The sequence below is a fragment of the Ailuropoda melanoleuca genome, chromosome 12 (genome assembly GCF_002007445.2).
Source record: "Ailuropoda melanoleuca isolate Jingjing chromosome 12, ASM200744v2, whole genome shotgun sequence".
NCBI lineage: Eukaryota > Metazoa > Chordata > Mammalia > Carnivora > Ursidae > Ailuropoda > Ailuropoda melanoleuca.
In genome coordinates this window covers 28,968,218-28,982,043 of record NC_048229.1, presented here as the reverse complement: position 1 = coordinate 28,982,043, position 13,826 = coordinate 28,968,218, and the positions used below count along the sequence as shown (strand labels likewise).

At 42.0% G+C, this 13,826-nt stretch overlaps 1 protein-coding gene and 1 pseudogene across 7 annotated transcripts in view; both read left to right on the top strand.

Moving 5' to 3' along the window:
• The window catches only part of LOC100481130, a 13,223-nt pseudogene extending 1,555 nt beyond the window's left edge, over positions 1-11,668 (top strand).
• LOC100480882 (zinc finger protein 613) overlaps positions 1-13,202 on the top strand; it is a 35,784-nt gene extending 22,582 nt beyond the window's left edge. For 6 of the 7 annotated variants that reach the window (XR_004619157.1, XR_004619159.1, XR_004619162.1 and 3 more), the window contains one exon: positions 13,106-13,202. The gene's annotated coding sequence lies outside the window, so the exon portion shown is untranslated. The remainder of the gene's footprint in view (positions 1-13,105) is intronic. The other variant, XR_004619158.1, reaches the window with a different exon arrangement.
• The last annotated feature ends 624 nt before the right edge of the window (positions 13,203-13,826 follow it).

The window sequence follows — 13,826 nt, the reverse complement described above, 5'->3', positions numbered from 1 at the left end:
GCAGGGGGAGTGGGAGAGGAAGAAGCAGGCTCCCAGCAGAGCAGGGAGCCCGATGCGGGGCTTGATCCCATGCCCCGAGCCGAAGGTAGATGCCTAACGACTGAGCCACCCAGGCGCCCCATGTTGTCTTCCCATTCTTACAGTTGCGTGTATGTGTACTTTTTTAACTTTAAATTCTCTTTTCCTGACATGGTCTTTGACCACTCCCTTGTGTCTTTCTTCTGTGAATTCTCATTGTACTTTGTGTCCAGACCATTGAAATGCAGCCTTGAAAACACTGTATCCATCGATTTTTCAAATATTTCTTAAATCCAGGGCTATTGTTGGAGACTTTGTGCATAAGGCATGTATCCGGGTCTCTCCCTCTCAGTCTGGTTGAGTAGATTTTGGGTCCAAGTCTGAGGGTGTCAGTATTTAAAGTTCTCTAGAGGATGCCGTTGTGGCAGTTGACTTGGTGACTCACAGCTAAAATGCTGCATTTCAACAGAAGCAAAAAATACTATCTAGTAGCAAAGAATTTTGTGGTGAATATATGACATGGATACATGAAAATCTGTATGAGATATAGATTTTGAACACAAGGTATTGCTGCTAGATTTCAAGGTTGAGATTACATGTCAAAATGATTAGTGAAGATGTGATCTTGAAGATGTGGAAATCTAGAGGAAATAGAACCTACAGTTATATAGAGAGCATGGGGAATGATGGCATGATATGTGGGAGCTTATCTAGATTTTAAGTAAAGATCATGTGGGGCGCTTGGGTGGCTCAGTCAGTTAAGCATCCAACTCTTAATTTCAGCTCAGGTCATGATCTCAGGATCATGAGATCGAGCCCTGTATTAGACTTCGTGCTCAGCACAGAGTCAGCTTGAGATTCTTTCTCTCCTTCCTCTGCCCCTTCCCTTGTTTGCGCATTTTTTTTCTCTAAATAAATAAAATCTTTAAAAAAAAGATAATGAAAGGCAAAGAATGGAGGCATAAACAGTAAGAAATCTGCGAAGCCATGGCCAAGACTGCCACAGATTGGTCTGAAGCCAGCCATGCGAACGCTAGTGTCACAGGGTCTCTGTGGGGGAAGTAGTGGAATGGAAATGGGTAAATGGGGTAATCAAGGCAATGTTAACACTTATTGCCATGCTGACTGTCTAGATTTTATGTATTAGTAATTGAGTTACTTGAGGTAGCATGATGGTAGGGGTTTTTTGTTGTTGTTGTTTTGTTTTGTTTTTTTCTAGCTCTGGGTAGTCTCAATTTCTACCTGATAGCAACTGTATAGCAATGATAAGGANTTTGAGGTAGCATGATGGTAGGGGTTTTTTGTTGTTGTTGTTGTTGTTTTGTTTTTTTCTAGCTCTGGGTAGTCTCAATTTCTACCTGATAGCAACTGTATAGCAATGATAAGGAACAGCGAGAGGTTGTAGGAAGAACTGAATGTGTAGCTGGCTTGAGTCTTGGTTCAAAAGGAGGCAAGTAGTCCTTTAGGCTGCTTAACTGATAGCAGCATGTAGACATAAATGTAGGATTATGGAAGAAGATGCAGTCCGTTGCAAGATGAGGGATCAGTGTGTTAGGGATATCAAAATGGGAGATGATCGTTGTTACATTTATATAGGTACAGCATGCAGAATGTGTTTTTCTTATCACGTTTAGAAGCACATCTGTCAGTTAAGTGTCTGCCTTCAGCTCAGGTCATGATCTCAGGGTCCTGGGATCAAGCTGGCTTGGAGGGGGAGTCTGCTTCTCCCTCTCTCTCTGTCCCTCCCCACCATTCCTGCTCTCTCTAGCTCATGCTCTCTCTCAAAGAAATAAAATCTTTAGAAGCACATCTGCCCCTGGAGAACTCTGTGTGTCCATCCAGTCTGTTGGAAATTCCTGGATGGTCATTGTTTCTCATCTTTTCCCCTTTCTTCAGGAACGTACCTCAGCTAGACTAAAAGTTGGAGGGTTGAGATAAGAGTTGCTCTCTAAACATGTGGCCAATGTGATGGTACTATGCAGAATGAAGAAAAGGGTAAATTTTAGAAACAGGACGACCACCTAAGAGTATCATAGATATGTCGAAATCAAACATTGGGGATCCAGCCTTCTGAATTGCCTCTCTGAGCCATTTGTTCATAACAAGCATCTGCTTCTATCCTTGACCAGCATAATCCATTTGTTTCCTTTGGTGGGAGCTTCCAAACCAGAAGTCTGAATATTTGAGTGACCAACATCTTGGTCCTCTGCTTCAACTTTCTTTCAATCCTTGAATTCTCTGAACATGACCTCAGCTCATCTCTTATCCTTCAATATTTATATACTGATGTTTCCCACACTGCTATGTCCACACAAGCCAATTCTCAACATTTATATATCCAACTGGGTATTGGCACGTTATGGTCTATTAAAAATCTAAATGTTTATATGCTTCTAAAAGTCCACTTATTTCCCCCACATTCTTTTTTTTAAATTTTATTATATTATATTATATTATGTTAATCACCATACAGTACATCCCCAGATTCCGATGTAAAGTTTGATGCTTCATTAGTTGCGTATAACACCCAGTGCACCATGCAATACGTGCCCTCCTTACTACCCATCACCAGTCTATCCCATTCCCCCACCCCCTCCCCTCTGAAGTCTTCAGTTTGTTTCTCATAGTCCATAGTCTCTCATGTTTCATTCCCCCTTCTGATTACCCCCCTTTTCTTTATCCCTTTCTTCCCCTACCGATCATCCTAGTTCTTATGTTCCATAGATGAGAGAAATCATATGATAATTGTCTTTCTCTGCTTGACTTATTTCACTTAGCATTATCTCCTCCAGTGCCGTCCATGTTGCAGCAAATGTTGAGAATTCGTTCTTTCTGATAGCTGAGTAATATTCCATTGTATATATGGACCACAGCTTCTTAATCCAGTCATCTGTTGAAGGGCATCTCGGCTCCTTCCATGATTTGGCTATTGTGGACAATGCAGCTATGAACATTGGGGTGCATATGGCCCTTCTCTTTACTACGTCTGTATCTTTGGGGTAAACACCCAGTAGTGCAATGGCTGGGTCATAGGGTAGTTCAATTTTTAACTTTTTAAGGGACCTCCACACTGTTTTCCAGAGTGGCTGTACCAACTTGCATTCCCACCAACAATGTAGGAGGGATCCCCTTTCTCCACATCCTCTCCAACAATTGTTGTTTCTTGCCTTGTCTATCTTTGCCATTCTAACTGGCGTAAGGTGGTATCTCAGTGTGGTTTTGATTTGAATTTCCCTGATGGCTAATGATTTTGAACATTTTTTCATGTGTCTGTTAGCCATTTGTATGTCTTCATTGGAAAAGTGTCTGTTCATATCTTCTGCCCATTTTATGATTTGTTTATTTGTTTCTCGTGTATTGAGTTTGAGAAGTTCTTTGTAGATCTTGGATACCAGTCCTTTATCTGTGGTGTCCTTTGCAAATATATTCTCCCATTCCGTGGGCTGTCTCTTAGTTTTTTTGACTGTTTCCTTGGCTGTGCAGAAGCTCTTTATCCTGATAAAGTCCCATAAGTTCATTTTATCTTTTATTTCTCTTGCCTTTGGAGATGTGTCGTGAAAAAGGTTGCTCTGGCCGATGTCATAGAAGTTGTTGCCTATGTTCTCCTCTAGAATTTTGATGGATTCCTGTCTCACATTGAGGTCTTTCATCCATTTGGAGTTTATTTTTGTGTATGGTGTGAGAGAGTGGTCAAGTTTCATTCTTTTGCATGTAGCTGTCCAATTTTCCCAGCACCATTTATTGAAGAGACTGTCTTTTTTCCACCGGATGTTTTTTCCTGCTTTATCAAAGATTAGTTGCCCAAAGAGCCGAGGGTCCATTTCTGGGTTCTCTATTCTGTTCCATTGGTCGATGTGTCTGTTTTTGTGCCAGTACCATGCTGTCTTTGTGATCACAGCTTTGTAGTACAGCTCGAAATCCGGCATTGTGATGCCCCCAGCTTTGTTTTTCCTTTTCAACAGTTCCTTGGAGATTCGGGGCCTTTTCTGGTTCCATACAAATTTAAGGACTATTTGTTCCAGTTCTTTGAAAAATGTCCTCGGTATTTTGATCGGGATAGCATTGAAAGTGTAGATTGCTCTGGGTAGTATGGACATTTTAACTATGTTAATTCTTCCAATCCATGAGCATGGAATATTTTTCCATCTTTTTATGTCTTCCTCAATATCTTTCAAAAGTGATCTATAGTTTCTAGCATATAGGTCCTTTACGTCTCTGGTTAAGTTAATTCCAAGGTAACGCATGGTTTTTGGTGTTATTGTAAATGGGATGGATTCCCTAATTTCTCTTTCTTCAGTCTCGTTATTCGTGTATAGAAATGCAACTGATTTCTGGGCATTGATTTTGTATCCTGCCACCTTACTGAATTGTTCTATAACTTCTAATAGTTTGGGAGTGGATTCCTTTGGGTTTTCCATATAGAGTATCATGTCATCTGCAAAGAGAGACAGTTTGACTTCTTCTTTGCCGATTTGGATACCTTTGATCCCTTTTTGTCTTCTGATTGCTGTTGCAAGGACTTCTAGTACTATGTTGAATAATAGTGGCGAGAGTGGGCATCCTTGTCGTGTTCCTGATCTTAAGGGAAAGGCTTCCAGCTTTTCCCCATTGAGAATAATGCTTGCAGTAGGCTTTTCATAGATGGCTTTTATGAGATTGAGAAATGTACCCTCTATTCCTACACTCTGAAGGGTTTTAATCAGGAAAGGATGCTGTATTTTGTCAAATGCTTTTTCTGCATCAATTGAGAGGATCATATGGTTCTTGAGTCTTTTCTTGTTGATATGATGTATCACATTGATTGATTTGCGAGTGTTGAACCATGCTTGCATCCCAGGTATGAATCCCACTTGGTCATGATGGATAATCCTTTTAATGTACTGTTGGATTCTATTAGCAAGGATCTTGTTGAGGATTTTGGCATCCATATTCATTAGAGAAATCGGTCTGTAATTCTCCTTTTTGAGGGGGTCTTTGCCTGGTTTGGGGATCAAGGTAATATTAGCCTCATAGAATGAGTTTGGTAGCTTTCCTTCTGTTTCTATTTTTTGAAATAGCTTTAGGAGAATAGGTATTATTTCTTCTTTGAATGTTTGGTAGAATTCCCCAGGAAAACCGTCTGGGCCTGGAGTTTTATTATTTGGAAGGTTGTTTATCACTGACTCAATTTCTTCATAGTTAATTGGCCTATTTAAGAAATCTATTTCTTCCTGTTTCAGTCTTGGTAGTTTATAGGTTTCCAGGAAGGCCTCCATCTCTTCCAGATTGTTTAGTTTTTTGGCATATAGCTGTTGATAAAAGTTTCTAATAATCCTTGCAATTTCAATGGTGCTGGTCGTGACCTCTCCCTTTTCAGTCATAATTTTAATAATCTCAGTCCTTTCTCTTTGTTTTTGGACAAGTTTTGCCAGTGGTCTATCAATTTTATGGATTCTCTCAAAGAACCAGCTTCTAGTCCTGTTGATCTGCTCTACTGTGGTTCTGGTCTCTAATTCATTGATTTCTGCTCTAATCTTGGTCAACTCCTTCCTTGTCAGTGGGTTAGGCCTGTCCCTCTGTTGCTGTTCCAGTTTCTTGAGGTGAGAATATAGAAACTGCATTTTAGATTTTTCTATTCTTTTGAGTGAGGCTTGGATGGCTATGTATTTCCCCCTTAGGACTGCCTTTGCAGTATCCCATAGGTTTTGGACCGTTGTGTATTCATTCTCGTTGGTCTCCATAAATTGTTTAATTTGTTTTTTGATTTCCTGGTTTATCGAGTCATTCTTGAGCAGGATGGTTCTTAGCCTCCAAGTGTTTGAGTTTCTTCCAGGTTTTTCCTTGTGGTTGAGTTCCAATTTCAGAGCGTTGTGGTCTGAGAATATGCAGGGGATAATTTCAATCTTTTGGTATTGGCTGAGACCTGTTTTGTGTCCCAGAGCATGATCTATTCTTGAGAATGTTCCATGGGCATTTGAATAGAATGAGTATTCTTTGGTTCTGGGGTGTAGTGTTCTATATATATCTATGAGGTCCAACTCGTCGAGTATGGCATTCAAAGCCTTTGATTCTTTGCTTAGTTTTTGCCAGGGTGTTCTGTCTATTTCTGATAGTGGGGTGTTGAGGTCCCCTACTATTACTGTGTTCTTATCTATATGTCTCTTTATTTTGGTTAAGAGTTGGCTTGTGTATCTTGCTGCTCCCCTGTTGGGGGCATATATATTAATAATTGTCATATCCACTTGTTGAATACTTCCTTTAAGAATAATATAGTGCCCTTCTGTATCTCTCTCTATGGCCTCTAGTTTAAAATCCAGTCTATCTGATATGAGAATTGCTACTCCAGCTTTCTTTTGAGGTCCATTTGCGTGGAAGATGGTACTCCATCCCCTTACTCTAAGTCTGAATGCATCTTTGGGTTCAAAATGAGTCTCTTGTAGACAGCAAATGGATGGGTCATGTCTTTTTATCCAATCTGCAACCCTGTGGCGTTTTATGGGAGAGTTTAAGCCATTTAGATTGATAGAGATTATTGACAGATATGATTTTAATGATGCCATTTCTCTTTAAAGTCTTTGTATCGGTTGTGACTTGCTGCTCTGTATCACTCTTGGGGCCTTTTTACCTTTATAGAGCCCCCCTTAATATCTCCTGTAGGGCTGGTTTCGTGGTTACGAAATTGGTTAATGATTGGCGATTTTGGAACGTCTTTATTTCTCCATCAATTCTGAATGACAGCTTTGCTGGATAAAGGATCCTTGGCTGCATGTTTTTCTCTGAAAGAGCTTTAAAAATGCCCCCCCAAGCCTTTCTCTCATTCCAGGTCTCTGTAGACAGGTCTGACGTAATCCTGATACCTTTGCCTTGGTACGTGAGAAATTTCTTTGCCCTGGCCGCTTTCAATACTGTATCCTTGGATCTAATATTTGCGAATTGCACTATGACATGCCGTGGCGTAGGTTTGTCCTGGTTGAGCTTGGATGGGGTCCTCTCTGCCTCTTGGACACGAATGCTTGTTTCCCTTGCTAGATTAGGGAAGTTTTCAGCTACAATTTGTTCAAATATCTCTTCTAGACCTCTGTTTTTCTCCACCCCTTCAGGGATGCCGATGATTCTGACATTGGATCGTTTCATAGAGTCAGTAATCTCCCGTAATCTACATTCGTGGGCGTGGATTTTTTTAAGACCAGCTTCTATTTTCGTTTTTTCTTCTACTAACCCATCCTCCAATTCGCTAACGCGTTCCTCTGCCTCGGTGACCCTGGCCGTCAGAGCCTCTAGTTTTGACTGTATTTGGCCCACTGAGTTTTTAATTTCTGTCAGATTCGCTCTCATTTCTGCCCTTAGGGATTCTATATTCTCAGCAACGCTTTCTCTGATGCTTTTTTCAAGTTTACTCATCATCTTGACCATTGTTGCTCTGAATTCCATTTCTGATAATTGGGATACATCCATATGTATTAATTCTGTGGCCGAGGCCAATTCTGTGGCAGAGGCCACAGACTCATTATCTTTTCTTTGCTGGGGGGGACTTCTCCTTCTCGTCATTCTGATGAAGAGAGATTGCAGGGTTGTCCAGAGCCCAAGTGTTGACTGGGACCCAGGCCGTGCGCCCTTGTTTTATAGAGATCTTAGGGATGTGGGCTTCTTCCTTAAAGAGTTTATTTATTTATTTGAGAGAGAGAGAGACAGTCAGCAAGAAAGGGAACCCAAGCAGAGGAGTGGGAGAGGAAGAAGCAGGTTCCCGGTGGAGAAGCCCGATGAAGGACTCCTTACGGAGCGTTGTGATCACACCCTAATCCGAAGACAGGTGCTTGGTGACTGCGCCACTCAGGCGCTCCGGGTTGTGGGCTTCTTGATTTTTCAGCCTGCCTTCTGGGGGAGGGGCCTGCCTGCAGGTACTCAGAAAACCCTGTTTGGGTAGAGTCTCTGTGTCCCTTGCGAGGGGGGATGGGGATGGGCACCCTGTGAGCCGGTATTTCCGGGCTTTTGTTCTCTGGCGGCTTTCCCTGGCGGTTTGCTATGCCTCTTCTGAGAGAGCAGCAGCGGCTGAAATTCAGCCTCTGTCTCAGAACAGAGGGATCGCGGATCGTTCTCCACTGATGTTCTGGCCACTTTAACTCTGTTTCTGTTGGTGCTGCTCAACCCTGCAGCATCCCGGGCTGTGCGCCCCACACCCGGCGTCCCAGCCCTCACTTCCAGGGCCGGCACGTCTCTGTCCTTTGTGTTTCCAACCCCGCCCGCCGCCAGCCGCCCCGCGCGGGCTCCCGGAGCTCCCCGTCTCAGTCTGGTGTCTCACGGGTGCTGACCGCGAGTCCGCCTGCTCCCCCGTGCAGGTGGCCCTCCAGCCGCCAGCCGCCCCGCGGACGCTCCCGGAGCTCCCGGTCTCAGCCTCGATCCAGTGAGCACACCGGAGCTCCGGAGCTCCGTGAGATGCTTGGTGGTGCACGCTCCCGGCTCACGGACTCAGTCTGCCGTTTCCAGAGTGCGGGTCCGCGGTCCGCCCGCTCCCCGGTGCAGGTGGCCCGCCAGCCGCCCTGCGCGCGCTCCTGGAGTTCGCGTTCTAAGTCTGTTGTCTCGCGGGTGCCGTCCGCGAGTCTGCCTGCTCCCCCGTGCAGGTGGCCCGCCAACCGCCAGCCTTCTCGCGTACGCTCCCGGAGCTCCCTTCTCAGCCTGCTGTCTCAAGCGTGCGGGTCCGCGGTCTGTCCGCTCCCCCTTGCAGGTGGCTACCGCTTCCCGGCGCCCTGACACGGCGGCTCCCTCCCCCTTCTGTTTAGCTTCCGATATCTGTGCGCGGTTTCACGGCTCCCCGCTTCGTACCTCGATACTCAGCGCTGGAGATGTTCATTTGTAGAGATCCAGATGTATCTTCCTGCGTCTCAGGCTGATTCCGTGGATGTTCCTGCTTCTGGTACCTATCCAGCTCAACTCAGGGGACCGGCTGAAAAAGGGGTCCCCTACTCCTCTGCCATCTTAACCTCCTCCCCCCCACATTCTTAACCTCAGTAACATTCACCCTCTTGAAGGCAGTTTCCACTTACCTCTTGACTCAAGCAAAATATTTAGGTGTAAACCTTAATTCCTCATGTTCTTTATCTCCCCTCCCCATTTTGAACTCACTGGTGAGACTTGTCTTACCCCATAGTGTATCTTCATTTCCTCCACCCCTCTTCATCTCCTTTGCTCCTTCAAACCACTTCTTATAATTTGCAGCTGCCTCCTTTTCTTCTTTGCTTATTGTGTTTTCCCTACCTACAATGTAAGCTCAGTGAGAATAATATGTTCATGTGTCTCCAGTGCCAGCACCGTAGCCAGTACCTAACAGACATTTTATCAGGATTTGTGGAATGACTGAATGCAGCCCTTGTAATTTTGGATGACGTTTTCCTTCCACCTCTATCTTCTCTTCTAACAGTGGCTTTCTTATTTTCTACTCTTTCTGCATGTTTCTGCAAGACACTATTTACAAAGCAGCGGACTCTATATTCATTGTGAATTAAGCTCATCTGTATGTTTATTGCTTTTGCCACTTGATTTTTGTGTATTGTGTTTTTACCAGTGTTCAAGAAATAAGGAACATTATTAAAGAGTCTTTTATCCTGAGCTCATGCAGTCAACACTAAAGATTGGTCAGTCCACACCTGGGCATTCATTGTTCTCTTCTTTCCTAGAAGTCGAGGAAGTTGATGATCATCTGCAGGGATACTTGCATACCCAGAGATTTCTTTTCTTTTTTTTTTTTTTAAAGATTTTATTTATTTATTTGACAGAGATAGAGACAGCTAGTGAGAGAAGGAACACAAGCAGGGGAGTGGGAGAGGAAGAAGCAGGCTCATAGCAGAGGAGCCTGATGTGGGGCTCGAACCCATAACACCGGGATCACGCCCTGAGCTGAAGGCAGACGTTTAACCGCTGTGCCACCCAGGCGCCCCACCCAGAGATTTCTAAAGATGACTAAATATGGAACAATGTGTGAACATAATGTCTTTGAAAATATTGTTCATCTGGACCGACATCATTTTCCTTTAAGGCAAAATCATGGAAAAACACTAAAATCAAATTTAAATTCTATCAGAACAGAAGCTGTGAAATAGAGCATCCCATTGAGCATGGTGGAAATGGGAAATCCTTTCTCCTTACAAAATAGGATCAAATTCATACTAAAATGCCTGAAATTGGAAAATCCATCAGCCCTAAGGCTTCCATTTGTTGAGCATCAGAGAACTCACAAAACCGAGAAATGCACATATGCAGTGAATGTGGGGAATCCTTCATCAGGAAGTCTTAGCTCACTAAAGATGAGAGAATTCACTGGAGAGAGAAACTCCATGGCTGTAGTACATATGGGAAGGCACATACCACAAAGTCTAGGCTCACTGAGAACCAGAACATTCATACACGAGAGAAACCTTATATAGGCGAATGTGGCAAAGCCTGTTATAGGAAGTCAGTCATTATACGTGAGAGAAATGAAAGAGGAGAAAACACCCATTGATGCACTAAATGTGACAAAGCCTTTCTCATTAGAGGACGTCTTATTTTACATCAGAAAGCTCATACCTGGAAGAAACCCTATACGTGTAATGATTGTGGAAAGGGCTTCACCCAGGTGAGTTTCATTGTACATCGGTCAACTCGTACTGGTGAGAAAACTTATATACGCAGTGAATGTGGACAAGGCTTCATCCAAAAGATAACTCCCATATGACATCAGGGAGTTCATACAAACAAGACTTCTTTTCTATGTAGTGACTAAAAATCCTGTCCTCAGAAGTCAGGTCTCATTAAATATCAGAAAATGCACACAGGAGAGAAACCCCATAAATGAAGTCAATGTGGGAAAACCTTCATTATGAAACAACAGCTCATTGTCCATTAATGAACTCATAAAGGAAAGAGATCCTATGAATTACACTGGGTGTGGGAAAGCTTTTTCCTACAAGTCATGCCTTATTAAACATAAGAAACACACACAAAGAAATATGTAGATTCATAAATGTGGAAAACCCTTCCACAGAGAGTTACAGCTTCTTACGTAAAAGTGAAACACTGTTAATTTGGTCACTGCAAATGTCTTCTTTTACCCCTCAGACGTCATTAAATATCAGCGGGCTCCTAGCAAATAGGAACATAGTCCTTTTGGAACAAACTCTTGCTAGATGTGCACCCTCAAGAGAGAGCAGAAACTTTGCACGGGGGAATAAAAACCTTGTAACTGCGGTGAATGTGGGGTGTCTTCACTGGTCAATTAGGTCACATTTTATGTCTCAAAAGAACCTATGGGAAGGAAACTTAGATATATTCAAGGTAGAAAAACAGTGAACAAAAATTCCAGGTCATTATATAGCTAAGTATATCTTGAGAGAGATACGAATGCAGAGACTGGGAAAGCATGATAAATTTCATCCTGTATGTATATTTATGTGTTGATACAGAGACATAGTCTGATGTTATTAATCGTAGCTTCCATCTACATTAGATTGCTCACTTTTGTCAACTAATCTGGAATGTCTGAGATCATAAGTGAAGCAAAACACTACTGTGATTATAAAGAAATAAGATCATTGGTATCTGGATGTTACTAGGAATGGAAATCTTTATAATATAGAGTTGATTGGGGAAAAACAGTATTTGACTAGAGTTTGGGGCACATGTATCTGTTCAGTTTCCCTAGGATAGTGTGGAGGATTAATTGAAAAGTGGTAACCCTTTCACAGACTTTTGGGAATGTTTATTATGGACTAGAGTTTGGGGCACATGTATCTGTTCAGTTTCCCTAGGATAGTGTGGAGGATTAATTGAAAAGTGGTAACCCTTTCACAGACTTTTGGGAATGTTTATTATGCAAAGTTACCTGAGAATCAGCCTTCCATTGAATCTCTGTTCATTCGGTGAATATTTAAGTACCTCCTTTGTACCTGGTATTATTCTATCAGCTAAGGACACAGGGGTGAACAAAACAAAATGTCTTTGCCCTTCTGGAATGAGTGTTAAGTTAGCTGAATTATATGTAAATGGTATCTTCATACTCCATCTAACATACTCAGGGTATGTAAACTCTACATTAGGTGAAATGGCCATGGACTAATTGGATCACGGGGTTTGGATTTAGAATGATGTGGAGTTAGATCCTAAAAACATCTTTCCCCAAGGAGGGTATTATTTGAATGGGAGATGAGGGAAACATTCCTATTAATAAATAATTGATGAATGGATAAAGATGTGATACATACACTCTCACACAATGGCATATTACTCAGCCATAAAAAAGAATGAAATCTTGCCATTTACAATGATGTGGATGGAGCTAGAAAGTATTATGCCAAGCAGAATAACTCAGAGACAACTACCATATGTTTTCACTCATGTGGAATTTAGGAAACAAAACATGAATATGGAGTGAGGGCAGAGAGGCAAACCGACTCTTAACTAGAGAACAAACTGATGGTTACTGGAGGGGAGGTGGGGGGGCTAGGTGGGTTTATAAATAGATGATCAGTATTAAGAAATGCATGTGTTACAATGAGCACCGGTTGCTGTATGTAAGTGATGAATCACTAAATTTGAGACACCTGAAACTAATATTATACTGTATGTTAACTAACTGGAATTTATATTAAAACTTGGGAAGAAAAAGGATGTATAAGTAATCCAGGATACAAACACTTTTTTAAAAATGCCCATGTCTTATCTCCCCACATTGATTATACATTCCTTGATAGTTTTGCACTAATTTCAGTAGCAATTAGCCATATGTGGCTATTTAAATGTAAATTAATTTAAATTAAAAATGTATTTCATTAAAGGGTTCACATTTCAAGAGTCAGTAGTGCTTTGTGGCTGGTGACTACCATGTTGGACAGTACAGATTAGAACATTTCATTATCGCAGAACAGTATTGCACGGTGCTGCTTTATAGAATCACGTATCCTTTGTGATATAGAAAAAAATATTACATATTGACTTGGAAGATGAAGGTGAATGTACTATAAAGAAAAAGTTCTATCATTGCAAAGAATGAGCAATTGTAAAGCGTTCTAAAAGAATGGAATTGTTCAAAAAACATTTTGTGTACATGTGCATTAGAATAATTGTTTGCATTCAAAAGGCGGAGAGCAGAAGAGGAATGGGATGCCCAAGATTAGTAAAATAAAAGGCATGAGAACCTCAGTTTAAGATGGAAGAAAGCTGGAATATGAAAAGAGGTAAGATTCCTCTTGGGTGTATTGGAGAGGAACCCTTATATTGTTCACAGCCCTATCACCTCTGAAATTTGCCGTAATTTCATAGTTCCCCATTTCCTCTATGACCTGCTTAATGCACGTGATCTTCCTTTTCTATTCCTTCTTCCTCTTATGACTTGGGGCTCTTGCCCTCTCTTCTCTTCCCAGAGTCTTTCTCTTGATCCAATAAAGGTATATTGCTAAAAAAAAAAAAAAACAACCCTTGAATCCTGGTTAGAGAGGAAGAAATGGGTATTTGCTATGCAGTAGCTGTCTTACCTTTCTACCACAAACCCCTGAATTATCAGGGAAATTCAATCCAACATATTATTTTTAAGCACCTAAATTTGGTTATCTCAACACTTGAGATTTGATTCTTTAATGCAGTCATTAGATTAATTGTGAACAGGGAAATTTTCATGATTGATTTGTGTTTTGCTGGGGTCACCTTGCCTGCCTTATGAAAACGGGATAGTACAGAGTTAGTATCAGGAGGCTGGGCGAGCTTAGTAATGATGAAGAACTGACTTGGGGCAAACAGGTTAACCTGGGCGTCTGTGCCACAGCCTGTGTTCTCGAGATGGGTGAGACATCTTTTTTTTTTAA